Here is a 26,459-nt window from a genome sequence, read left to right as displayed (position 1 = left end):
CTGAATAAGCTTGAGGAGGTCTTGAGCATCTGTATTTTAACAAGCTCACAGATCATTCTGAGGCACAATAAAGGTAAACCACTACTCTAGGTCCCTACTTCCCCAGGTCCCCTTAAGTGGCTACACTATAGAGTATCCCTCCATCAAATTAGTTTCCCCTATAAATGGATATTTTCTTGAAATACCAATGAGAAACTGTTTGGAGATAAACAAGCCTCCAGATAAAGCTGTTTATTAGATACAAACTCTATGGCAGGTAAACCCAGCCTTAAACACTGCAGCAGCAAACAATTCTAAGAAGACAAAGGAGAGCAAAGTATGAAACAGAACTCAGAAAACCCAACACAAATATTGAATTACGCTGGCTACACGCCTCAAGCCCTCAGCCAAAACCAGCAGAAATATCATTTATCGAGGCTATCTTGGTCTTATAGCATTGACTATAGAAATATCAGGTAAGCCTATTTCAGCATTTGCACCGAGAAAGGGAAAAAGTCTATTCCTTGCATTTTTGTCACTCTGAGGGGTCTCATATGTGACCAAAATTGTTGATACTAAATGGCTCCAGAGGAGGTACTGCTTTTAATTATGCTGTTGTCAAGATTCCCTGCACAGAAATCTATTTTAGTTGATTCCTACGGTAACATTATGCTGGTCCATCTGTAGCCTAGCCTGTGACCTTGTTAATATCTCTCTACAGAGAAATCATGTGTTTTTGGTAATCAGGCCAGGGGACCTTGGTTACTGTATCTTCTGATTTTTAATATTAAAACGTCCTGTATTGGCTGGTGTAAGGTTCTAGCTTTAATTGAATCAATTGTTAGCCCTGTGCCGATGAAACACATTTGTTGGGTTCTTGGGTGTATAAACTAGGTATATATGTTTCTAGAATACCTTCAGGGGAATAGATAGTTCTTAGACGACAAGTGGCCTTTTGAGTGGGGAGAGATTTCCAGGGGATTAAAAATATGTTGTAACAGCTGCTTTCAAGTATTTTATGATGTGCTCCAGCATTGCTGAGTCAACTTGATAAAACGGAACCTGCTTTCGAGTCTGCCTATGACTAGAACATGGCAAGCTCTGACCAAGCTAAATCACCACAGAATAATCGCCATCAAAGTGTACGCCCTTATTTGTAACCAAATGGTTTATCAACCGATAAAAATCTTCCATGTGACATAAGTGTTGCTTCTTTTTCTGGACAAAAGTAACATTTCTGTTTATATAGTACTATTTCCTGTGGTTCATGAATGCTGTCTAAGTCATCGTTAAGGGGATTAAAGTCAAAAGTTATTGATAACTCTTATAATGATAAAAACAATTTTATTTGATAATGAGTACCCCCCTAGCTCCTGCAAAACCTTTTACTTTCCATGGGCAAAGTAATTTGGATGTACCCCTTCTCTTTGAAGACCAATGGAACTCTCTTATTTCACTTCATTATATTTTCTTCTCCTCCTGGCAGCCGTAATTGTAGCTGCCTCTTCTGACTCGTGGTGTGGCCTTGGTGTTACCACCATTGTCATTTATGTTCCAAGATCATAAGTCACTGTCTCTTGTTGGATTTTTTTTAAAATGGTAACTTTGCTATTACTTCCCCAAATTATTTTTCCTCAAGTCAACACTATGTTCTATCATGCTTTTTGCATCAAATGCAGTACAGATCTGTCTAAAGTGAGAGTTATGGACTACTGCATAACCAATTATTCTAAACCATAGCAGTGTAAAAAAATATACATTTATTAGCTCACATGATTTCTGAGGGTTGGGAAGATGAGAGCAGCTTACCTAAGTGGTTGTGGCTCAGAGTCTCCCATGAAATTGCAGTCAAGATGTCAACTGGAGCTACATCTTCTGAAGACTTGATGGGGACTAGAAGATCCAGTTCCAAGATCGTTCATTCACAGGGGTGGCAGGTTGGTCCTGGCTGTTGGCAGGAGGTCTCAGTTCCTCACCACATGAAACTGTCTAGAAGGCTACTTGAATGTCCTCATGACACAGGGGCTGGCCTCACTGAGAGCAAGTGATATAAGACCGGGCAAGGTGGAAGCCTCATATCCTTTATGCCTAGCTCAGAAGTCATACATCTTCACCTCTGCAATAACCCATTGGTTACACAGGTCAGCTCTTCTCAGTATGGGAGGGGAGTTAACAAAGGTGCAAATACCAGGAACAAGGAAAAGATATATAATTCCCAGAGAGACTATTTCTGTAGCCAGCTACTGCCCAGAAGTTATTCATACCCAAAATTATGGTGAGAAGGTTAGTCTTTTCTAGAGGGCAGAGAGCAAAGGGAAATGGTAGGAACTACTGAGGTCCAAGTGTCCTAACAGACCACAAAGTTGTGACCATCACAGGGTTCCACAGGTAGGTACAGCAAATTGTCATTGTGGTTGATGTCAGCAAGGTCAGAAAGAGGATGAGATGTCTGAGATTATGGACCTTGTGGTCCTATTGTCTATAGGGGCCTTCTCTGGAAGACTTTCAAGAGAAGTAGGTTGCAAAGAGTAGCCAGATAAAAACTCAGAAGTTAGTGCCACTTAAGAAAACCAATCCTAGCAAAGATTAATGCAGAGCTCGGGGTAAATGCATAAAAGATTTTCATGGCTAGACAGAGAGAAATAGCTCCCATTCGGAAGCCAAACGCAAAGCACAAGAGTGCAAATGTGCAGAGACAAAGATAGATGAAACGAAAAAGAGTTTCAGAAAGAGTTAAAGCAGATGCTGTAGTTAAGATGTTCATCTTAACACAGCAGGAATTAGACTTCAGGAAGTGCAAGGGCATCTGCAGAGGCCTGCAACCATCCTGTTTTAAACACATTATTGTAACAGAAGATGCCTTATTTGTTCCTTCAACATGCACTGAGTACCACTGTATACCAAGCTTTGTGAAAAAAGGATGACTCTCATAGAAAAGACCACATTAAAGATGAGAACTGGGGCCAGGACTGTCCCTACTTCTGGGGATGGATGGTAGAAAAAGGTAGTGATCCCTGGTAAAAGGGGAAAGCAAATAAGAATGACACTGTGTGTCCCACATTTTAATTATGTCACTTAAGTGCCCAGGCTAAACGTCTAGGGGAGGCACCATAGAATGTAATTAATTGCAATCCCAAAGGCAAGGGAAATGTTTATTTATTTTGCTTAAAACTGGTCTGATTTTCCTCAAGCACTCCCACTGTCTAGATGGCAGGGACAAAAATATCAAATGTCCAATCTGGTTTATAAATTAGTGTAATAAAATAAACAGCCCCTTTAGGTAATGATCAGTTTTGGGGACCATTGCTGAAGCTCTCTTACTTCTCTACCCTTCTCTCTAAGATGGAGTCTGGGGGATGGAGGGTATGTTGGGAGGGGAGTTGGTATAAACTTGTGGGTGGAGGAGAGTCTGCTGATCCATGCAAGCCTCACCCAGGTTCTTGATGGTTCCGCCTGCGGTGTTTTGTCGGCATCAGTGAAGTGTGGCTGGCGCAGCCATCCCTGAGCTTACACACCCCTCTGCGGATGGTGTCTGCCTCCTTCCATCTGGGATCTACTCACTTGGTGGCCTCACTCTGCAGACTCAGTCTCCCCTCAGCTCTTGCTGAGTCTCTGCCACAGGCCCCAGGAGGCCTGGTTGGTCTCACCCCAAATTTTGAAACACAGTCACCTTTCTCTTGCCCCAGCAGGGCCCATGGCAGGTTTGCTGGTTCTCAACATAGTAACTGTGTGTAACTGGGGAGTTGAACCCACGAGCGCTGAGGGGTAACCAGAAGCAACCTCATCCTCTCCCCATACAGCCCACGCAGAACTAGCTTCTCCCTGTGGAGCTGGTTTTCCCACCTCTCATAAAATCGTGGACAACTTTCATAGTTTACTACTTACTCCAGTGGATTCTAGTACAAAAAGTGTCATTTCAGTAATTAACATGTCTAAGACAGAGAGAAAAAAGGTTTAATCTCCACACTTTTCCTAAGATTGAATTTTCGTTCTTCCTCCGGTCTGGGCCTACAGCAGCCTGGATGCCTGCAGGGGAAGGAAGCGTGCGGTTGCTTGCTTTCTTTATTTCCAGCTAAGCTGCATCTTTCTCCTTCCACTAACAGGGCTGGGGAAGGAAGGAACAGAAGGGAAAAAAAGGACAGGACAGGTTTCACTTGGCTTGCACTGATGTTCTCTGGTCCTCTGGCCAAAGCAGCTGTCAAACTCCTCTGTGAGCCCTTTGGTCTTCCAGACTTTTCTGCTGGCCTCTCTGAAGACAGCCCCTCACCTCCACCTCCGGCAGGGCCCCTCCCACCATCTGCAGCTTCTCCTTGGCTCCAGCATTCCTCAGCTCATCTTTAGTTCTTTCTGCTGAGGGTGTCATGCCCTCTGGCAGAGGCTCTCCTGGGCATTATCCCTTTTAAAATAGCCCCAGGCCAACGTTTCTCCTGCAAGTTCCACATCTGGTTTTAAAGAATCAAGTCCCTTTGATCATCGCTCAGTGGGAGTACAGTCAGTTCCCCAAACAACCCTCTCTGCTTGCTGGCCTCCTCAGGCAGCCTCTTAGCGTTTTTCGGGGATTAAACATAAGTCTACGGTGTCCCGCAAGCTTCACGGGGGAAAGCTTAAACTGAATTTAGTTGTTTATGGTTAATAATAATATTAGCATTTTAATTTTGTATTTATTCAAATTCAAACTGGCTCAAACTGAAGCCTCAGTAATTCGGTCCCTCAGAGCGTCCCGCTGGAGACAGTTGAAGAAAGGCTCGGGTTCTGAGTGTGGGGCTGGGAGGTGGCTTCACCAGTTCGAGTAAGTCACCTGGTCCTTTGCTCCCTTATTCTAGCACTTGTCAGGATGTATAATTGTCTCTGTGCCTGTCTACCCTGCTAAACTGTCAGCGCTCTCAGGACAGAAACTTCAGCTGCTTTGTGCACCATTATTTCTGGCAAATAATACATGCTTTCTCAATGGGGGTGATACCACCTCCGAGGGGGTGAAGAAACCTTAGACAATTTAATAGCTTATCACCCTGCAAAGGGTCGAAATCCATGAAGAGTTACACTGGATGTCTATGATACTAAATTTCATGAGAGAGAAGTACAGTTGAGGGGGATGTTGCTGATAATGAAAAAAGATGGATGAACATTGATCTAGCACAGTATAGACAACAATACATATGGGTTAGCTGAGCGTATAAATGAATGAATGACACCAGCCCTTGCTCCCTGTAATGCTCCCTTCTGGTGTCTGCTGGCAGTGTTTCAGGAGGCCAGTGGTTCACTCACTGGAGCCATCTCCGACTCCTCTACACATCCGTGAGTTTGATGTGTATTCTTTCCAGAGCATTAAGCAAAGGTGAGGTGGCCTTTTCATCTTACTCGAGGGGAAGTTACTTCATCACATCTTTTTATGAATGCCTTCCATTGAATGCCTTTGTTCTCAAGAGCGCAAAGGCTTTCAAACATGTCACAGGCATAATAAAGTTTACTGTATCGCTCTGGAAACAACCAGTTTCACAAGCAGACTTGAAAATTCGGATAAGGATTTGACTTCCTTTTTTTTTTTTCAGAACTGCCAAATAAATTAATTTTTTTTGAAAAGGGAAAGTGCCTGAGCCGTGCGTCCATGTATGACAATATATGTGTTATACTCATAGGTTCTTATAAATATTTAATAGTATAATATAAATATCATTTATATAATCTCAAGGTAAAGTTTGGGCTGATATCACCCACAGAAATATGTAACTGTTAAAAATAAGATGCAGTCAGAAAGTGGTATATTGATAATAAATCCTATAAACAGCATTTGGAGAATAAGATTATCAATGACTTAATGAAATATTATTTTATATATCTATAAAGTTATATATTTCTTAGAAGCTAAATTTGAAAATAGGGAGTCCAATGCAAACCAAGCAATTATTGAACACTCTTCTCTCAAAAACAGAGAAAGAATGGCTAATGATCTCTAAACTTTACATAGTACTTTTTGACATGTCACGGTGCTTTATAAGCATAATCTTATTCAGTTTGAAATACCACATCATCTTAGAAAAATACTACTAGCCCTTATTTCATAAGTTGGTAAATGATGGTGCTGAAAAGTTAAGTGATTTTCCTAAGGTCACACTGTGAGTAAATAGTAAAATTTAGATTAAAATGTAAGCACCTAAGCTGATTCTTCTATGCTTTTCTGTCTCAGAAGTGAATCTTCTGACAACCCAAAAATTGATTTTTTCTAAACTGAGACCAAAGAAAAGTGCAATTATAACAACTGGAAGAATTACATTTCAAGTTCATGATCCAGATTGCCCCGACTCACTCGCCTACGTCCTTCCCACATTTGGGTAGCGGCATTGATTGTCCGAGGGAAGGAGTGACGAAGGAGCATAGAGGCCAGTTCTTTGTTTGTCTGTTTTTTTAATGGTGAATGTTAATTGTTTTGTTTTTTTTTAAGATTTTATTTCTTTAGAATAGTTTTAGGTTTACAACAAAATTGAGAGGGCGGCATAGAGATTTCCCATATACCCCTATTCCCACACATTCTTAGCCTCCCCATTATCAACATCACTCACCGGAATGGTACATTTTTTACCAAGGATGAACCTACAGTGATACGTCATAATTACCCAAAGCCCATAGTTTACCTTATCTTGGTGTTGTACGTTCTATAGGTTTGGAAAAAATGTATGACATAAATCCATCATTACAGTATCATACAGACTATTTTTACTGCACTAAAAATCCTCTGTGCTCTGTTTATTCATCTCTCCCCCACAATCTTGGTAACCACTGATCATTCTACTGTCTCCATAGTTTTGCTTTTTCCAGATTGTCCATATAGTTGGAACCATACAGCACGTAGCCTTGTCAGATTGGCTTCTTTCACTTAGTAATATGCACTCAAGTCTCCTCCATGTCTTTTCATGGCTGGTTACCTCATTTCTATTTAGCACTGAATAATATTCCATTCTCTGCATGTACCAGAGTTTATTTATCCATTCGCCTACTAAAGAACATTTTAGTTGCTTCCAAGTTTTGACAATTGTGAATAAAGCTACTATAAATGTCCCCGTGCAAGTTTTTATATGGAGTTAAGTTTTCAACTCCTTTGAGTAAATAACAAGGATCACAATTACTGAATCATATTGTCAGAGTATGTTTAGTTTTGTAAGGAACCAACAAATTGTCTTCCAATGTGGCTGTACCATTTTGCATTCCCACCAGCAATATATGAGAGTTTCTCTGTTCCACATCCTTACCAGCATTTGGTGTTGTCAGTGTTGCAGATTTTGGCCATTCGAATAGGTAGGAGGTAGTATCGTATTGTTTTAATTTGCATTTCCCTGATGACATATGATGTGGAGCATCTTTTCATATGCTTATTTGCCACCTGTATATCTTCTTTGGTGAGGTTTCCGTTAAGGTCTTGGCCCATTTTTTAATCAGGTTGTTTGTTTTCTTATTGTTGAGTTTAACAGTTCTCTGTCTATTTTGCATAAGTCCTTTATCAGATATGTCTTTTGAAAATATTTTCTCTCAGTCTGTAGCTTATCTTCTAATTCCCTTGATACTGTTTTTCATATAGCAGAAGTTTTAAATTTTCATGAAGTCTAGCTTATCAAATATTTCTTTCATGAATCATGTCTTTTGTAATGTATCTAAAAAAGCATCAACTTACCTAAGGTCATCTTGGTCTTCTCCTACGTTATCTTCTAGGAATTTTATGGCTGTGTTTTACATCTAGCTCTATGATCCCTTTTGAATTAATTTTGTTGAAGGGTGTAAGGTCCGTGTCTAGATTCATGTTTTCGCATGTGAATGTCCATTTGTTCCAGCATCATTTGTTGAAGAGACTGTCTTTGCTCCATTACATTGCCTGTGCTCCTTTCTTGATTATACTTATAGGAGTCTATTTCTGGGCTTTCTGTTGTGTTCCGTTGATCCATTTGTCTATTCTTTTACCAATACCACACTGTCTTGATTACCGTAGCTTTTTTATAGTAAGTTATGAAGTTGGGTAGCATCAGTCCTCCAATTTTTTTCTTCTCCTTCGATATTGTGTTGGCTATTCTGGGTCTTTTGCCTCTTCATATCAACTTTGGAATCAGTTTGTTGATATCCAAAAAATAACTTGCTGGGATTCTGATTTGGATCACATTGAACTGACATCTTGACAATATTGAGTCTTCCCATCCATAAACATGGAATACCTCTCCCTTTATTCTTTAATTTCATTCATCAGAGTTTTGTAGTTTTCTTCATATAGTTCTTGCACATATTTTGTTAGAATTATATCTAAGTATTTAATTTTGGGGGGTACTAATGTAAATGATATGGTGTTTTTAATTTCAAATTCCACTTGCTCATTGTTAGTATATAGGAAAGCAATTGACCTGTATATTAATGTTGTATCCTGCAAATTTGTTATAATTGCTTATTGGTTCGAGGAGTTTACTTGTCGATTCTTTTGGATTTTCTACATAGACCATCACGTGATTTGTGAACAAAGACAGTTTTACGTCTCCTTCCCAATCTGTATATCTTTTATTTTATTTTCTTATCTTACTGCATTATTAAGACTTCCAGTGTGATGTTGAAAAGGAGTAGCGAGAGGGACATACTTGCCTTGTGCCTGATCTTAGTGGGGAAGCTTTGAATTTATCACCATTAAGTAAATGTTACCTTTAGGATTTTTGTAGATAGTTTTTATTGAATTGAGAAAATTTCCCTCTGTTCCTAGTTTACTGAGATTTTTCATCATGAACGAGTATTGGATTTTGTCAAATGCTTTTTCTGCATCTATTGATATGATACTGTGAGTTTTCTTTTTCAGTCTGTTGATTTGATAGATTACATTAATTGATTTTCAAATGTTGAACCAGCCTTGCATACCTGGGATAAATCCCACTTGGTTGTGGTGTATAATTCTTTTAATACTTGTTTTTTCAATTCTATTTGCTAATATCTTATTTGCATCTATGCTTATGAAAGATATTGGTCTGTAGTTTTTTTTTTTTTCTTGTAATATCTTTGTCTGGATTTGATATTAAGTAATGCTGGCCTCATAGAATGAGTTAGAGGGGCTGCCCCCAAGGCCTGGTGGTTAAGTTTGGTGCCCTCCACTTCAGCAGCCCAGGGTTCAGTTCTCAGGCACAGACCTATACCACTTCTCAGTGGCCATGCTGTGGCAGCGACCTACATACCAAAACTAGCGGAAGATTGGCACAGATGTTAGCTCATGGTGAATCTCCTTCAAGGAAAAAAAAAAAAAACGAATGAGTTAGAAAGGATTCTCTCTGCTTCTATCCTCTGACAGAGATTGTAGAGAATTGGTATAATTTCTTCCTTATATGTTTGGTAGAATTCACCAGTGTATACCTCTGGTCCTGGTTCTTTCTGTTTTGAAACAAAGCAATTCTTGACTTAAAATTTCAAAATAATTTAGGGGATAGAAAAGGTTTTGAAGAATAAGTCATGTATATTAGAAAATTTTCTCCCTTCCTGTTAATCATCACCCATCCCAGATTATATAAAGATTCTAGAATTGTACTATCCAATACAATAGCCACCAGTCATTTGTGGTTATTTAAGTTAAACTTAATTAAAATTAATAGAATTCAAATTCAGTTACTTAGTCACATATTTTAAATGCTCGATAGCTAAATGCAGCTAGCGGCTACCATATTGGGTAGCACAGATATAGCACATTTCCATCATCACAAAAAAAACTACTGGACAGCACTTCTCTAGAGACCGAGATGAGGTTGATAAAGAGAGAAGAAAATTAGAAATTTAACAACAAAGTGAGGTCTTAGTATGTGTCCCTGAGAAAATGCTTGAGCCCTGTCAACCTCCCCCGCCCTGGCCCCTTGGAAATAGACAATTGAACTGAAAACTGAAGGGTCCTGTACTTCAGTCACAGGTAGTCTCTTAAAAAACAGCAAAATTCCAGAACTTTCCATGCCTCAGCATAGCACAGAAGCCCTAGAATAGCATGACTGAAGGTGTTATCTTGGCAGATGAGCCTGGGATGAGCTCATGGAGTTCTCATATGTATTAGTATCGCCAAGGCAATAGTCAAAAGTTATTTCTTCTAGGCCCAAAAGTAGAACAGATATAGTTTAAGTTTCCTGCCACTCCAAAAGGATATCAAAGTAATTGATAGAGGATGGACTTTGAGAGTTTTTGTGGTTGGGGAAAAAGGATGCATCCATAGGGCCTAATAACTGATGATTGCTCAGCATCAGATAAGTCAGCAAATGCCTGCATAGACAAGTGATAATGACAAAAACCAGGTGCCACCTTGGAGCCTAGTGTTAGGACATCTGTAATTTTCACTAGAATAATTAAGCATGAACGTTTTGATATTTCATTCACATCCAGCATTCTAATTAAGAATCTTTACCCCAGGAGTGGTCAGCTAGCATTATATCAGAAAAGCCGCTAGCCAGAGGTGGTTCTTATAGGCACTTCAGCTATCATTATCTCTGATCACACCAGCTATTTACTTAATTAGTAGACTGTCAAAAATGGGTTTTCATTAGTAAAATTAGCAGTTTATTAATAGCATGAACAATGTTAGAGATATACTTTCTCTGGTGACAGTAAACCTATTACAGGATGGGGATTGAATAAAATGTTTTAGATACACTCTTATCCTTGCCTGCTTGGAGTCATTTTGGTAATAACCTGAATTAAATGCCACATGAGACACCTGAATGAATTTGGTCCTGACTTCTGTAGATTAGATTAATCAGAGTTGCTGATGAAGTGGCAAACTCCTGAGAAAATTCACCAAAACCTAAGACAGTGTAGAAATGAGAGGTGGATAGCATTTGGAGATAATTTTCCATGGGTCTTTCAGTTTTCTGCATGTCTTTGAGCAGAGGCACTGACTATCCTTGTTCTGGACTATCTTCTCAAGACTTATTGTATTGTGTACAGCCTAGGAAGACAGATAGAGTTTCCCCCTTGGCAGTTTGCAGGGTTTACATAGCAGGGATTGGCAAACAATAACCAGTGGGCCTAATTCAGCCTGAGGCCTATTTTTGCATCTCTTGTGAGTTAAAAGTGGTTTTTAAATTGTTAGAGTTATAAAACAAACAAAAGATGAAGAAGCATATGCAACAGAGACTGTACTTGGCCAACAAAGCCTAAAATACTATCTGGCCCTTTACAAAAAAGTTTGCCAATCCTTGGCTTACAACTTTGAAAGATAAAGATAGTATCTCTCTACAGAGCATAAAGTAGTCAGGCTTACTATTCAGTGTAAAAGATTCAGAGTTCTCTAAGCTCGGGTTTACTCTCCTGTAATGTACCTGATTGAGTACGCAGTTGTAAACTGGCCCTCTTCACACTGCCCTGTGGGAAATGGGACTCAGAGAACCAGTGTCAATGCTGATACTCCAGCTATTGCTATTGTTGTGAATAATAACTGTTCACTGTCTCTGATCCAAGAGTCTCATGTCTTCTGCCAGTATTCACAAAACTATGGTAGATTAACATGTGAACTTGCAAGTAGGATGAATATCAGATCCTTCACAATTCTTGACATCTATTGCCAACAGACAAGATTGTGGAATCCTACCTCTGGAAGATTATCACTTCTGTTGTAGGGTACCTTTTGTATGAGGTGGTGGTTGGTACACGTTAAAGAACAAAGAGCAGAGAACTGGGACTCTGTGGAGACTGCAAAACAGGCTTATGAACTGTTTGTACCAGCTAACTGATAAAGGATTGTTTAATATATTTCTCCCTCTCTCTCTCTGTGGTATGTATATATGGTGGACTTTGGTCTCAGACGTACTTTCTTTTTAAGCTTGGAATTAAATTTCTTGGGAGGCTGTCTTTATCTACAGAGAAGAAATTGGCTCAGGTCAATTTGTAGCACCTTGGCAGCTTGTAAGCCTCCTATAATGGAGGCACAACTTTAGGAAAAATGTCCATTATCTGGCAGAATGAAGGCTCAAAACAGAGATTAAGTTCAACTATAGAAAAACAAAGAGTTTGTAGCTTAAGGGAGGAACTTGCTATAGCAGTTGTTAGCGGCTGATGAAATAAAGAGATGTGCATCTTTTGAGATAAAAATTAAAATATATATTATTTGGACTTGCTATCTATATTATTCTAACCACTCAGGCATTTGGAGTGGTATAATTAACCAAAAGCTATTCCACAGGAAGTTGTGAATGATTACACTTTAGAACTTCAGAATAAGATTCTATAGTTTCTCAGAAAAATGGGATAGTTAAAAGAATTCAAGCATGCTCTAAAATTTATGTTTTATCAGAAAATGTATAGAACACAAATTACTAATCGGTTATAGAATTTAAATCAAAATGGAATTTTGACATTATGTATATGTCTAGCCTGTTGCTAGATAACGGGATTCTATAAAATTTTCACATTAAAAGATATAATGATTACATGTGGGGCAACATGTTACTGACCTTTTAGAGACTATTTGCCATCTCTTTTTCACTTTTGAATGTTCAGTTAGGGGCCAGACCCATGGTGTAGTGATTAAGTTTGCACATTCCACTTTTGTCGCCCACGGTTCACGGGTTCGGATCCCAGGCATGGACCCAGACACCACTCATCAAGCCATGATCTGTGCAGCGTCCTACATACAAAGTAGACGAAGGTATACAACTATGTACTGGGAGTGGGGCGGGGTGGGGGGGCGGCCTTAGGGAGAAGAAAAAAAAGAAAAAAAGTAGAGGAAGATTGGCAACAGATGTTAGCTCAGGGCCAATCTTCCTCACAAGAAAAAAAAAACTTCACTTAATTATGCTTAACAATGTTCCCATTAGAGTTTCTTGACTGGCTAGTACCATTTCCTGCTGCCTGAGTCCACTAATTTTTAGTTGAGGTACACATTTTCAGTTATGAAACAGTGTTAGTCCTGGCATTCGTTAGCAGCTGAAGAAATGTTGCATATAATAAGAATATTAACTTTATTTACCATTCACTTGCTAAGTTGTAAACATAGTTCACACTTTCTGAGTGGGTAGAATCTACCAGAGCAGCATTAGAGCCAGGCCCGTGTCCACAGATCTGTGGGAGGCCCTGTCAACAGCAGGCACAGACTGCCGATGGCGTGGACTCCACAGAGAGCCATTTGGGGCACTTGAGGACTCGTAATTTTCTCTTTCCCTTTCTCTCCTTCCCCTTCTGCTTTTCCATTTTGTTTTCTCTCTCTCATCGCCATCATGCCATAGATGTGCTCACGTACGCTTATGTATTGTTTATCCCACTGGTGACCTTCAGGCTGTTTTTTCCACCATTTAGAAGCTATCAAAAACAATGCCAGCATCACGTACATCGCATATCTGAATGATTGACAAAAGTCTCGCTTTCCATTAAAAATGTTTCAAATACTGTAGACACAACTAACATTCAGAAAAGAGCCTTCAGAATGGACTCTACCACTGCTCAGAGAGCAGCAGTCAGAGCTCCCTGAGTAGAGGAGGCCACCAAAGGAGGGATGTCCTTTCTGCTGGAAGTTTTCTTTGCACCCAGTACAGGTAAAATTTCTGCCTAGGGGGCCCATGAGTTAAATTTATTCTACTGCTTCTCAAGGTCTAATCTGGGGAAAATGAATTCAACGTTTCACGACCCTGTGAGGGCTCTGTAGTTAGCATCCTCTTTGCACGTGTTTCCCATAAATGCTCCAGCAGAGCAGAGATCCTGCTGGCCATTCCAGTACGAGAGCCATGCGTTCGGTGTTTTTCTAAATATACTGAATATTGCCTCTGGATGCCTTTTCCAGAGGAATTTGTATTGTTGGAGGAAGGAATTTTTTTCTTTAAGTACAGAATGTTGTAAACTATTCCCAGGCATACCAGACTCGGAACTCTGGGGAGATGCGGTCTGGAAGATTGAGAAGGCATGATATTACTTCCTCAACTTTTCTTTACTTTTTTGTTCCAGATGGAACCACTTAAATGAAGTCATAGCCTGATGAGCATGGAACAGAGGCCAGGAGAAAGAAAAATAAACAGCTCTGTTCCTACATATGTGTGTTTGAATATATATACAAGTATATATGTATACATATATATATATATACACATTATTCTCTCCAAACAAGTACTCATCAATATTATTTATAAAGTCTTCCATTTGTATAATTCTTATGATTTTCAAAGTGCTTATACATACACATAGACATATATGCTCTTCTCAGCTACTCTATGTAGTAGTTAAGATATTCATTATTATCTCTATTTTGTAAGCGTGAAAGAAGAAAATAATTTGCCTAGGTCCACAGCTAATTAACAATGGGGTAAAATTAAAATCCAGAATTCCAGCTTCCTGTTTTAGTGCTCTGAGGCCTATACTTTAGAGGAGATTGCTGCTCAAAAAGGCCACAATATTTCTCTTAATCTAATGACGTGCTGATTGCCAAAGGATATAGCATATAAAGCAAGATGCGTTCCTCATAGATCGCTTCCACCTGTCATTTGGAAGTAAAGACATATTATCAACGACCTGGCCAGCCTGGTGAATCACTTTGTGTGGGAATTCTATTTTCAAAGAGAGCTTCTGAAATGAGTTTGTTGGAAGAATAACTAAATCAATTCACCAGCCCTTCCTTTAAGGTGAAGGCAAACTAGAAAATGAAATCTCTTACTTTATCAAGAATACCAAATGTGTGAAAATAAATGGGTAACATGAGGGGATATTGTGTCAATAAGTTATTTATGTGCCAGCCTAGGCCTTATTTCTTGCTGTCTCCCCTCAGGAAAGTGCTCTGTGAGATGATGGTCCCAATGCCAAGTAGATATCTCAAACTCTTTATGACTAATAGCACTCGTTTTAATCAGAGTCACAGAAAATCATAATTCCAGGTAACAATCAGCAACATCTTACCCATTTAAACTTACCATCATTGTTCTCAGTTTGCGGTCTTTAAGGAAATCTATTTAAAGAACCTGATTAAAATAGTAAATATTGCTGGGTTGATTCTTAAGTGATAATACTGTTAATCACTGCTCTTATCAAGGTGAGTTATTTCCACTACATTGTTTGGAAGGAAAAACAGTGCTATGAGCAGCCATTAAGTTTGAGTGTTCCAAGCCTGGCAGCTTGATCTCATTCAAATTCTTGGCAGAAGAGAGCCAAATATTAAGTCTGGCCTATAACAAGGACAAAGGAACTAAAAAAATACAAATTAATTTATCCCTCTCTCCATGTAATTTCTCTTTACCCTTATCACAGGTGTTCAGTATATTCCATTTTTCCTCTGTCCACTTTATCTCCAAAGTACGCCCTTTCCCCTCAATCTATAGTGAAAAGACTGGGTCATCCCGGGCCATTTCTTGCTGAATTATCACTTCTTTCTCAGTGAGCTCTTTGCTTCTTCCCTTTTTTTTTGTCTAGTCAATCAAAATTGTTGCCACAAAAATGATAATCCCTGCTAAAAAACAACATTTTCATCATCATCTTTGAATATGAATAGAAGCATTTTGAGAGAAGAGCTATAGGAAAATTAATAAAATGCTTGAGTTGAAAGAAGTGCAATTGAATATATTATGCACAGGAAGAGTCTGCCATGCCACCAACCAGAGACTTTGCAGTCAAAATATTCACCAGTACAGAATTATGCCTCAGCTGAGTCAAAGCACATAAGCCAGTAGGAAAAAACTAAAGCAAAATTATTCAAATAGCCTGTTTTTAAAACAATTAGAATTGTGTTTAAAATACGTGGTTCCCTCAGGATATTCACCAGACTTGTCCTCCCCTCTAGGACCCGGTTCCTGTTTGCAGACGGTCTGCATAAAGACTTGTTTAGTGCGTGTCTATGACACATATGTTGATAAAAAATACTAACCTCTCTTGGCAAAGCAAAGTATCCTTGAGTTCAACCAGAGAGGTTTATCCTTTTAGCAAAAGAGAGAGGCTGAATATTCTACCCAGGGCCAGTGAATGCCTAGAGAAGACTATGACGTCCTTGGCAACATGATCTTTGTCACTTACTATTATTTACAACACCCTAAGCTTTGCTAAAGGACTTGCAAGAGAAAGTGAAAGACAGAGTGAGGCGAGCTTCTGTTCTTCCAGCTTGGTTACTTGGGAGTCTTTTTCTACTTCCAGAGCTAACTATCAGATGATTAACTCATAAGATGCCTCCTCGCAAAGTATTTTACTTATTCTATGAAAAACACATTTTACTCCAAATTTTCATAAAATGACTAAGTCTACCAAATGTAAACCTTGTTACATTCACTGTAAAGGGTTGAACTCTGTTACTATTGAGTATTTTAACATCATAGAACATTAAGGGCTAAACAACATTTGTAAATTATTGTAGTAGGTTGTATGATGGCCACCCAAAGACGTCAAGTCTCTATCGCTGGAACTGGTAAATGTGACCTTATTTTGAAAAGGGACCTTTGCAAATGTAATTAAGTTAAGGATCTTGAGATGAGGAGATTACTTTGGATTATCCAGGTGGACCCTAAATTCCATAAAAAATATCCTTATAAGAGACAGGCAAAGGGAGATTAGACACACACAGAGGATAAGTCAATGTGAAAAGGGAGGCAGAGGTTGCAGTGATGTAGCCACAAGCCAAGGATTGACAGCAGCCACTAAAGCCAGGAAAGAGGCATGGAATTCTCTCGCAGAATCTCCAGAAGGAATCAATCCTGCCAATACCTTGATTTCGACCTTCTGGTCTCCAGAAATATGAGAGAAGAAATTTCTGTTGTTTTAAGCCAATAAGTTTATGGCAACTTGTTATGGAAGCCCTAGGAAATGAGCACAGCTCTTTACAGCACATATGAATTCTTCAGACAGTCATTCTTCTTATAAATGTATGAACTTTCGTCATGAGAGTACCAAGGCTATAGTATTTACTACCATGTATTACAAAAGAAATAAACCAGGATAGGGAAATTAAATACTGAGATCAGGAAATTAGAAAGTTATGAGGAATAAAATATGAAGATCTGGCAAGAAATAAATATAAAAATGAGCTAAGATTTTTTTAAGCGTAGTTCTTAATGAAAGCAGAAATTAGTTATGTCATTTCCTCCAGTCTTCCCTGAGGCTGCCTTTCAAATCTAGTTAACTGATCTATCATAAAAGAAGGTTTAATTTCATTTTGTTTCTTACAGATGAATGACATGATTTTATTCAAAAAGTCAAATTTTCTGTAGGCTTTAAATGGAAAGGTAAATAAGATTTTTGACTTCATGTAAGTGTTAGTTTCTTTAGAAATTAATTCCTGTCCTGACTTAGAAGAAGAAAGTAAGAAAGAAAGAAGGAAGGAAGGAAATAATATAGGAAGGAAGGAAGAGAGGAAGGAAGAGAATAAGGAAGAACTATAATGCGTTAACGTTAATATTCAGGCTGCCGAGAACATCATTTTCTAGTCAGATATCTCTTGTGGCCTAGCCCCAGGAAAAACTTGGAATTGGGTAAATTTTTTAGTGGGACCCCTCTTTACTTTTGCTTCTACCTCACCTACTAAAATGAAAGAAGGTGTTTGAAAAACATGTTCACACCAATGCACTGAAGAATTAATATTAAACATCTATAACAGAGAATTCTAGGTCATCCCCCCAATATCCATGCTCCTCTCAGTAATGAAATCCCCAATTTTTAACTGGGCACATAGCTGCTTAGAATAAAGGCTACAGTTTCCAGCATCTTCTATGACTAAGTGCTGCCACATGAGGACGATGAAAGTTTCTTAAAGGGAGAAAAAGTATCCCCTTTCTTAGTTACTATTATGAGCAGAGATGTTATAATTTAATTCCCAGCAGCCATCTTGGACCAGGAATGGAAGTTGCATATGGTGAACAACAACATATACAGACTGCAGACACTCTGTATAAGGACGAATAAGTATAGCACTAGTAAGAACAGAACTAATGAGCCTTGGTTCCTCGCGCCATGTCAACCCATGCCATACAAGCCAAGCTTTTGGTGTAGTGCCACACAGAAAATAAATTCTCATTAGATATTTTCTATTCTTATTAACGTTTTTTTCTTCTTCTTCTTCTCCCCAAAGCCCTCCAGTAGACAGTTGTATATTCTAGTTGTAGGTCCTTCTGGTTGTGCTGTGTGGGATGCCACCTCAGCATGGCTTGCTGAGCAGTGTTAGGTCCACCCCAGGATCTGAACTGGGGAAACCCTGGGCTGCTGAAGCGGAGTGCGCGAACTTAACCACTTGGCCACAGGGCCAGCCTTTATTAGTTTTATAATAGCTGCTATCTATTAATTAATTACAATGTACCAGACACTTCACACATATAGCCCTTATAAGAATTAATAAGTTAGGGGCCAGCCTGATGGTGTAGTGGTTAAGTTCACCTGCTCAGCTTCAGTGGCCTGGGGTTCACAGGTTTGGATCCTAGGCATAAACCTAGCACCACTCATCAAGCCATACTAAGGTGGCATCCCACATAAGGAAACTAGAAGTACCTACAACTAGGATATACAACTATGTACTGGGGCTTAGGGGAGAAGAAAAAACAGGAAGATTGGCAACAGATATTAGGTCAGGGCCAATCTTCCTCAGCAAAAAAAAAAAAAAAAAAGCATACCTTTTAAAAAAAAGAATCAGTAAGTTAGGTATTACTATCATCCTCATGTTATATATAAGGAAACAAAAATTCTGAAAGATGCCCAAAGTCACAGAGCTAGTAATTGGCTTACAAGGCAATTCTATCAGGACTATCTGATTCCCAACTAAGTATTCTTTCCATTACATTATTCTGTCTTATCATTACAATCATTGCTGTCTCTGATTATGCCAAGGTTATTCTAAGATTTTATGTATTTTTTAAATATAGTGATTGTACCTAGTATAAAGAGAATGAATGCACTGAAGCAGATAATACGTTGCTCCTTAAAAACAAAAATAAAAATAATAAATAGAACAAAATGAAATCTGTTGGGACAAAAAATATTTTGGATGAGATTTCTGGTATTTCCTGCTACTAATCATGCAGGAAATGTCTTTTTCATTCTTTTCCCAACCCTTATACTTAAGATTTCAGCACTTATATTTCAGACTGAAGGCAATGGTTAGGGGTCTCAGGAAGAAAACCAAAATACAAATTTAAAATGAAAAAAGAAGGAAACCCTTCTCATTGCATTTAGAAAGCTTATAAAATTCACCAATATGAGAAAGTTTTAAGGAATTTTTCAAATGTCAAATAGCTTCATCCTTTTGGTTTCCACAATAGGAAACAATTTGACTACCATTCTCAGAAAAGCTTTGTTGAACTTTTATAAAAATAGCTTATTCTCAGATACTTCAAACATGCTGACCACAAATAATATTGTGACATTAGAAAGCAGAACATAATCTTCTAGGCTAATCAGAAGGCAGAAGTATGTTTAAATTGCAATCTAGTTCCATCCTTCATTCAAATGCCGTTTTTCCTTTGCAGATTGAGGGCTCCCTGGAAAGTAGTTATAGAATTTAATAGCAGACTGAACAAAGAGACTTGGTTGATGTCAACACTAGAGCTGTGTCTCAGAGCTCTTTATTTGATCAGAATCTACTCAATAATTTGGATATAAAAGCATATCAAATTTGTGAGTAATATGTAAGTAGAAAGGATAGGTATATATTAGACGTTGCATAAATTAGCTTAAATTAGCTATATTAAAAATTAGCCAAAATGTTGTCACTTAAACCTACAGGTATTCTTTAGCTCATAGTTCTATGATTCAATGGTTCAGATCGGGTTCAGTTAGGCGGTTCTGCTGACCTGGGCTGAGCTTAGCGTGTCTTGGCTGAAGCTCATTTACGTGTCTTCAGTCAACTGCAGGTTGGCTTGGACTGGCTGTGGGTTGAGTGCCCCAGTCTCCACATGACCTTTCATTCTCCAGCAGGCTAGCCTGAGCTTGTTCATGTTGTGGTCTCATGGTTCCAAAAGCTGCAAAAGAGAAGACAAGCCCCTAAGGCAATCACTTCTCTGTCTCTGCCGTGTCACACTTACTGTTCCTCCATTGGCTAAAACAAGTCACATGGCCAATCCCTAAATCAATATAGGAGGGACTAGCAAAGTGCAGGGATAAAAACAAGTGTTAATAAATTTGGAGCCATTACTGCCACAATCTAATACAGAGGATAAATAAGAATTTTTTAAAATGGCAAGAGTGGTGGACCAAAAATATAAGGAGAAATCTCTTAGGGATGAAAAAAGAACATAGCACTTGCATTCAAACACCTCTATAGGTAGAGAATGAAGGAGACTGGGTTTAACTTCAGTTCCATTGAAAAAGTCTTAGAAATTTGGTTGGAAACAAGCTTAGTATGAATCAGTAACATGAACTGACTGTCTAAAGAAAGAGAACAGCTGATAAAATCTTAAGTGGCATTACTGAAAGTAGAGACGTCAAACCAACAGAGTCAATAGTCTCCTGGGATTTTGTGGTGGTCATACCTTACCGCTCTGGGGACAAGAAAGGGCAAGGGAAAGTGGAACACAAAGTGTTCCAGAGGAGTGCAATCTGAATGATAGGAAGCTAGAAATACAAATACTTTAAAACATATGATGTCCAGTCTGCAAAAGAGAAGATTTAAGATTTGAAGGTAGTGTGATGATAGCATTCTTCCACTATGTTAGAAGCAACATCACCTAGAAGCAGGATTAGATATCCTCCCACGGCTTTGGAAGGAAGAGGGAGCTCATAAGAAGAAGCTACAAGGAGGCAAATTTGGGCACAGTAGTAGGAAAAAAACTCTCACAATTATTAGAGGTGTCCACGAGTAGAATGCTCTACTTGCCGGGTGGCGAGCCTCCTTTCAGCAGAAGTGTGCAAGTATAGAGAAGACGGCTACAACCAGGAAGCAGCTATGCAAGGCCTTCTGCAGCAGAGGCTCTCCACCCCGGCTGGCCCTCAGAATCACCTAAAGAGCTTGGTAAAGTACACATGCCACGGCGCACCTCTGCATGAAATCTGGACAACTGTGCTTTAGACTTCCTTCCTAGAGATTCTGATACATGACCAGGTTTGAAAGCCATTTCTCTAAGACAGAGTCAGCCAACCATGGCCTGCTAGCTGTTTTGTATGGCACTAGAGTTAAGAACAGCTTTTACTTTAATATTTTTTGACATGTGAAAATTATATGAAATACGAACGTCAGCATCCGTAAATAAAGCTTTATCAGAACACAGCGGTGCTCATTCTTTATGTTTTGTCTACAATGCTACAGCGGTGGAGGTAAGTAGTAGTCATAGAGACGGTATGGCCCACAGACCCTAAAATATTTATTATGTGGCCTTTTAAAGAAAGAATTTGCCAAACCCTGCTCTAAGATCTTACTGTCAAAAGTGTGGTATCACCAGGAAATGTGTTAGAAATGCAGAATCTCAGATCCCACTCTGGACCCACTGAATGAGAAACTGCATTTTAAATGACGCCCAAGTGATTAGCATTTACATGAAAGTTTGAGAAGCCCTGCTCTACAGTATTCATTGATTGTAAATTTCTATGATCTATATGTATTTAAACTACATGTTGCACTGTTTGCATCAATCGTTCAGTGGAAACAACGTAATATTACTTAGTCTGACACTCTCCTTAAGTGTCATATTCAAAACACTTTTAAATGTCCCAGAAATCCACTGGCAAAACAGAAGTTCATGGGGTCCTTCCAGTTACATGGAGAAAATTAGTATTACAAAAATTGAGCAGTTGTCCCAGCACCCAGATCTTGGTTTCTAATAGCATTCTCCAATAAAGGAACCAAAGGTCCTCAGAGAAATGACTGATTCTAGGACTGAGGCAGGCAGTACACAAGATGAGCCTGGGGCATCTTATGGTGCCAGAAAGTAAGGAAGCGATCAAGTACAAAATAATGGGGCTACGTCAAAGGGGCCCAGGAGACAACAGCAAGAGCTCCCAATGGCCGAAGCTGAAACAATTGGAGTAACGAAACAAATAATGTAGTATTAGATTATATCCCAAAGTATAAAATAAATATAAATGAGTTCATATTGAGATAAACGATAAATGATTGGACAAATAAGTGAGAGAAAAAAGACAAGTCTCCCAGACAGAAGAATTCCAAATAAAATATATATATTCTGCCCTCAAGGAAGTGGAGTACAACTCCCCAGCCTTGACGTGCAGACTGCATCATCGCTTCCCCACAAAGAGCACTGTGTGGAAAAGCTACGGTATGGAGTAACTTTACAGTGGAGAAATCTAAAGAACATTGCCAGAGCCAGGAGATCAAGGTTCACATCAATGGTGATGTCCTGTCGACAGCATGTGCCCTTGATATGTGAGGAAAATGGTATTTTACCTCGGTAAATCCATAACCCCAGTCTAATCATGAAAAAAAACCCCAAATGATAGAGATTCTACAAAATATCTAACCAGTACTCCTCAAAACTGTCAAGTTCATCAAAAACAAGAAAAGCCTTAAAAATTGTCACAGTCTACAGGAGCTTAAGATGTGACAGCTAAACGTAACATAGTATTATGGATGGATCCTGGAACAGAAATTAATGTACCACACTAATGTTAGATGCTAATAATAGGGCGCACTGGTACAGGGGACCTGCAAACTCTGTATTATTCTCACAATTTCTCTTTGAATCTAAAACTTTTAAAATTAAAAATTAACTTAGATAATTGGGGCATTTTAAGCTTTGATCTCTAATTTATATGTTCATTTTCATGTCCTTAAGAAGTTTCCTAACACATTTTGTCCAGAATCCCTTTTGGAATTAGGTTGTAATCACAAATTAAAATTAAATTATTAAAGTTATGCCCACAATAACATCCTGGTAGATTGTCTCGTTAGTTCTTCACGGCGCAAACCCTTTTAATTTGACTGAATGACTGAAGACTTACTATTCATTGCTCTACCAATGTGGCTGGTATAACCCCGGCAAGTCCTAGCTGGGTTTCGGTTTCTGAAGCGAGAGTGGAGACCCATGTGGTCTGAAGGTAAGCTGAAGTCAAGAAGTGATTCTGACACAGAGAGAGGCAGAATTTCGACCTTCAAGCTTTTTGGAAATGTGAATGACTGCTGAGCGCTGTGGGGGATACTCAGCAGGACTGAGGAATGTTAATGAAGTCTGCCTTTATGTAAGCAGTTGTTGCTGTAGAAAGAAACCACAGTTATTAATGATGAAATATTGTACAGAAATTTTTGTAATGCAAGCAGTTCTTCCTCTTACAAACATCCCTCTTACAGTCCTCAGATCCAGCCACTAGTGCCAAGGGAGGCTCTGGACCATCTGTGGTCTCAGGAGAAAGCAAGATTGCCCTTGTGGCACATTCTCAGCTTACAATGTCCTGAATAGATGGTGGCACCTCCCTGGGTAAACAGATCATGTGCACAACACCAGAATTTTTAAGTTTATCTGTTACATTCTTAAAATTCCATCAATTCATCTCATTATGAAATGTAAATATATCTGGCATCCTCTTTCACTATTCACGTGGATTAATTCCATCAGAGGGTTGCTGTCTGGTTAATACCTAATTGAGAGTGGCTGTGCTGAGGGCAGAGATTTGCTTCGGCTGGAGTAGCTCTTCGGCGTGGTGTAGGCTTAAGGAAGTATTAGTGAGATCATATAGCAAAATGGTTTACAACGCTATTCCAAGTAAATTTGAGAATTACTTTGTCAATTTCTGAAAAAGAAATTTTGCTAAGGTTTTGATTGCAATTGTGTTCATTCTATAAATGAGTTTAGGGAGAATTAACATCTTAACAATATTGAGTCTGTCAAACCATGAACGTGATATATGTCTCCATTTATTGAGATTCTCATTCGTTTCTCTCTTCAATGTTGTATAGTTTTTGGTGTACAGGTTTATCACCTGCTTTATTAAACTTATCTTTGAATATTTCATGTTTTTGATGCTATTATAAATGAAAAAGTTTAAATTTCAATTTCCAACTGTTCTTTGTTAAAATATAGAAATGCAATTGGTTTTGGTGTATTGATCTTGTGTGCTGAGACCTTGCTAAATTCCATTATTAATTTTAGCAGCTTTTCTATAGATTTTTTAGAAGGTTCTGTATTACATGATCATGCCTTCTGGAATGAAGACAATATTACTTTTTCCTTTCCAGCTTGTATGTCTTTTATTTTTCTTACCTTATTCTACTGGCTAAGAATGCAAGTACAACGTTGAGTAGAAGTTGTGAGAGCAGAAATCTTTGCCTTGGTCCCAATTCTAGGGGAAAGCGTTTAAGCTATTATCATTACTTATGCTGTTAGCTGACTTTTTTTAAGTGCCCTTTATCAGAATAAGGAAATTTCATTCTATTCCTAGCTTGTTCAGAAGGTTTTATCATGAATGGGAGTTGGATTTTGTCAGATGTTCCTTTTTGCATCTATTGAGACGATTATATGATTTTTCATCTTTATTCTGTTAATAGGTTAATTAAACGGAGTGATTTTCAAATGCTGAATCAACCTTGTAATCTAGAGACAAACCATACCTTGTCACAATTTATTATTACTTCTATATGTTGCTGAGTTTAATTTATTACTATCAAAGACTTTTTCTTCTGAGAAATATTAGATTATAGTTTGCTTTCTTATAATATGTAGGTCTGATCTTGGTAGTAGAGAGATGCTAACCTCAAATAAAGAGTTAGGATGTATTATCCCTCTTCTTTTTGCTAAAAAAATGTTTGCATAGAATTGGTATTTTTTTCCTTCAATACTTGATAGAATTCAGCAAAGTCATCTGCACCTGGGGTGCTCTCTATGTAAATTTTTTTTTCTTTGCTGAGGAAGATTGGCACAGATGTTAGCTCAATCTTCCTCTATTTTGTATGTGGGATGGTGCCACAGCATGGCTTGACAAGTGGTGTATAGGTCTGTGCCTGGGATCCAAACCTGTGAACCCCAGGCTTCCAAAGCGGAGCACACAAACGCAATCACTATGCCACTGGGCCAGCCCCTTTACGTAAATATTCTTCAAAACAAATTAAACATCTTACATTGGTAAACACTGTTCAGACTATCTATATCTTCTTGAGTTCATTCTAATAACTTGTGTCTTTAAAGGCATTTGTTAATTTCATGTAGGATGTATTAGCATAAAGTTACTCAAGGTATTTCTTTATGTTTGTAATATATCAATAGGTACATCCCCTATTTCATGCCTGATATTGATAATTTCTCTCTCTTTCTCTCTCAATTAGCTAGATGTTTGTTAGTGTTATTGATCTTTTCGAACAACAAGCATTTGGGTCTATTGTTATTTATTATTTTCTACTTTCTATTTCATTGATTTCTGCTCTTACCTTTTATTTCATTTTTAAGAATTTAAATTAAATCTGCATTAATTTACTCTTATTTTTCTAGTTTCTTGAGGTTGAAATTTAGGTATCTGATTTTTAAATCTATCATCCTTTCTAACATGAGCATGACACACACGTAAATCCATAAATTTTCTTTTGAGCATTGCTTTAGCTTCATCCTACATATTTTTATATCTTATGTTTTCATTATTAATTTCAAATTACTTTTAATTTTCTTTATTATTTTCTCTTTCACCTATGGATTATCTAGAAGAGTGCTGATTAATTTCTATCTATTTGTCAGTTTTCTGGATGTCTTTCTATTATATATTTCCACATTTAACTTCACTATTAATAGAGAACATGCTTTCTATGTTTTAAGACATTTTAACTTTATGGAGACTTGTTTTATGTTGCAGGATATGGTCTATCTCACTAAATTTTCCTTGCATACTGGAAAAGAATATTTACTATGATGTTTGGCATTCTAGAAAGGTTAATTAGGTCAAGTTTGTTGATAGTATTGTTCCTTATATTCTTACTGATTTTCAATGCACTATTTTATTGATTTCTGAGAGAAGAGTGTGAAAATCTCCAACCATAATAATGGATTTGTCTATTTCCCCTTTCAATTACATTTGTGCATCACTTAATGATTGGGCTATGTTCTGAGAAATGCATTGGTAGGTGATTTCATTGCTGTGTGAACATCAGAGAGTGTACTTATACAAACTTAAATGGTATAGCCTACTACACACCTAGGCTATACAGTACTAATCTTATGGGACCATTGTCATATATGTGGTCCATTATTGACCGAAACATTGTTATGTGGCCCGTGACTGTATGTCAGTTTTGTTTTTTTTTTAAGGGTGTGTCTTCTTTTCAAGATTTTATTTTTTTTCCTTTTTTCTCCCCAAAGCCCCCTGGTACATAGTTGTATATTCTTTGTTGTGTGTCCTTCTAGTTGTGGCATGTGGGACGCTGCCTCAGCATGGTTTGATGAGCAGTGCCATGTCCGCACCCAGGATTCGAACCAATGAAACACTGGGCCACCTGCAGCGGAACACGTGAACTTAACCACTCGGCCACGGAGCCAGCCCCTGTATGTCAGTTTTTCTACATGAATTTTGAAGCTGTGTTATTAAGTGTATATATATTTAGGGTAGATACACTTTTTGATGAATTCACTTTTATCAAGTTTTTTTCTTTATTATTAGAAATATTCCTTGTTCTGAAATCTATTTGA

The sequence above is a fragment of the Equus quagga genome, chromosome 11 (assembly GCF_021613505.1).
Source record: "Equus quagga isolate Etosha38 chromosome 11, UCLA_HA_Equagga_1.0, whole genome shotgun sequence".
Taxonomy (NCBI): Eukaryota; Metazoa; Chordata; class Mammalia; order Perissodactyla; family Equidae; genus Equus; species Equus quagga.
This window is presented reverse-complemented; position numbering follows the sequence as displayed.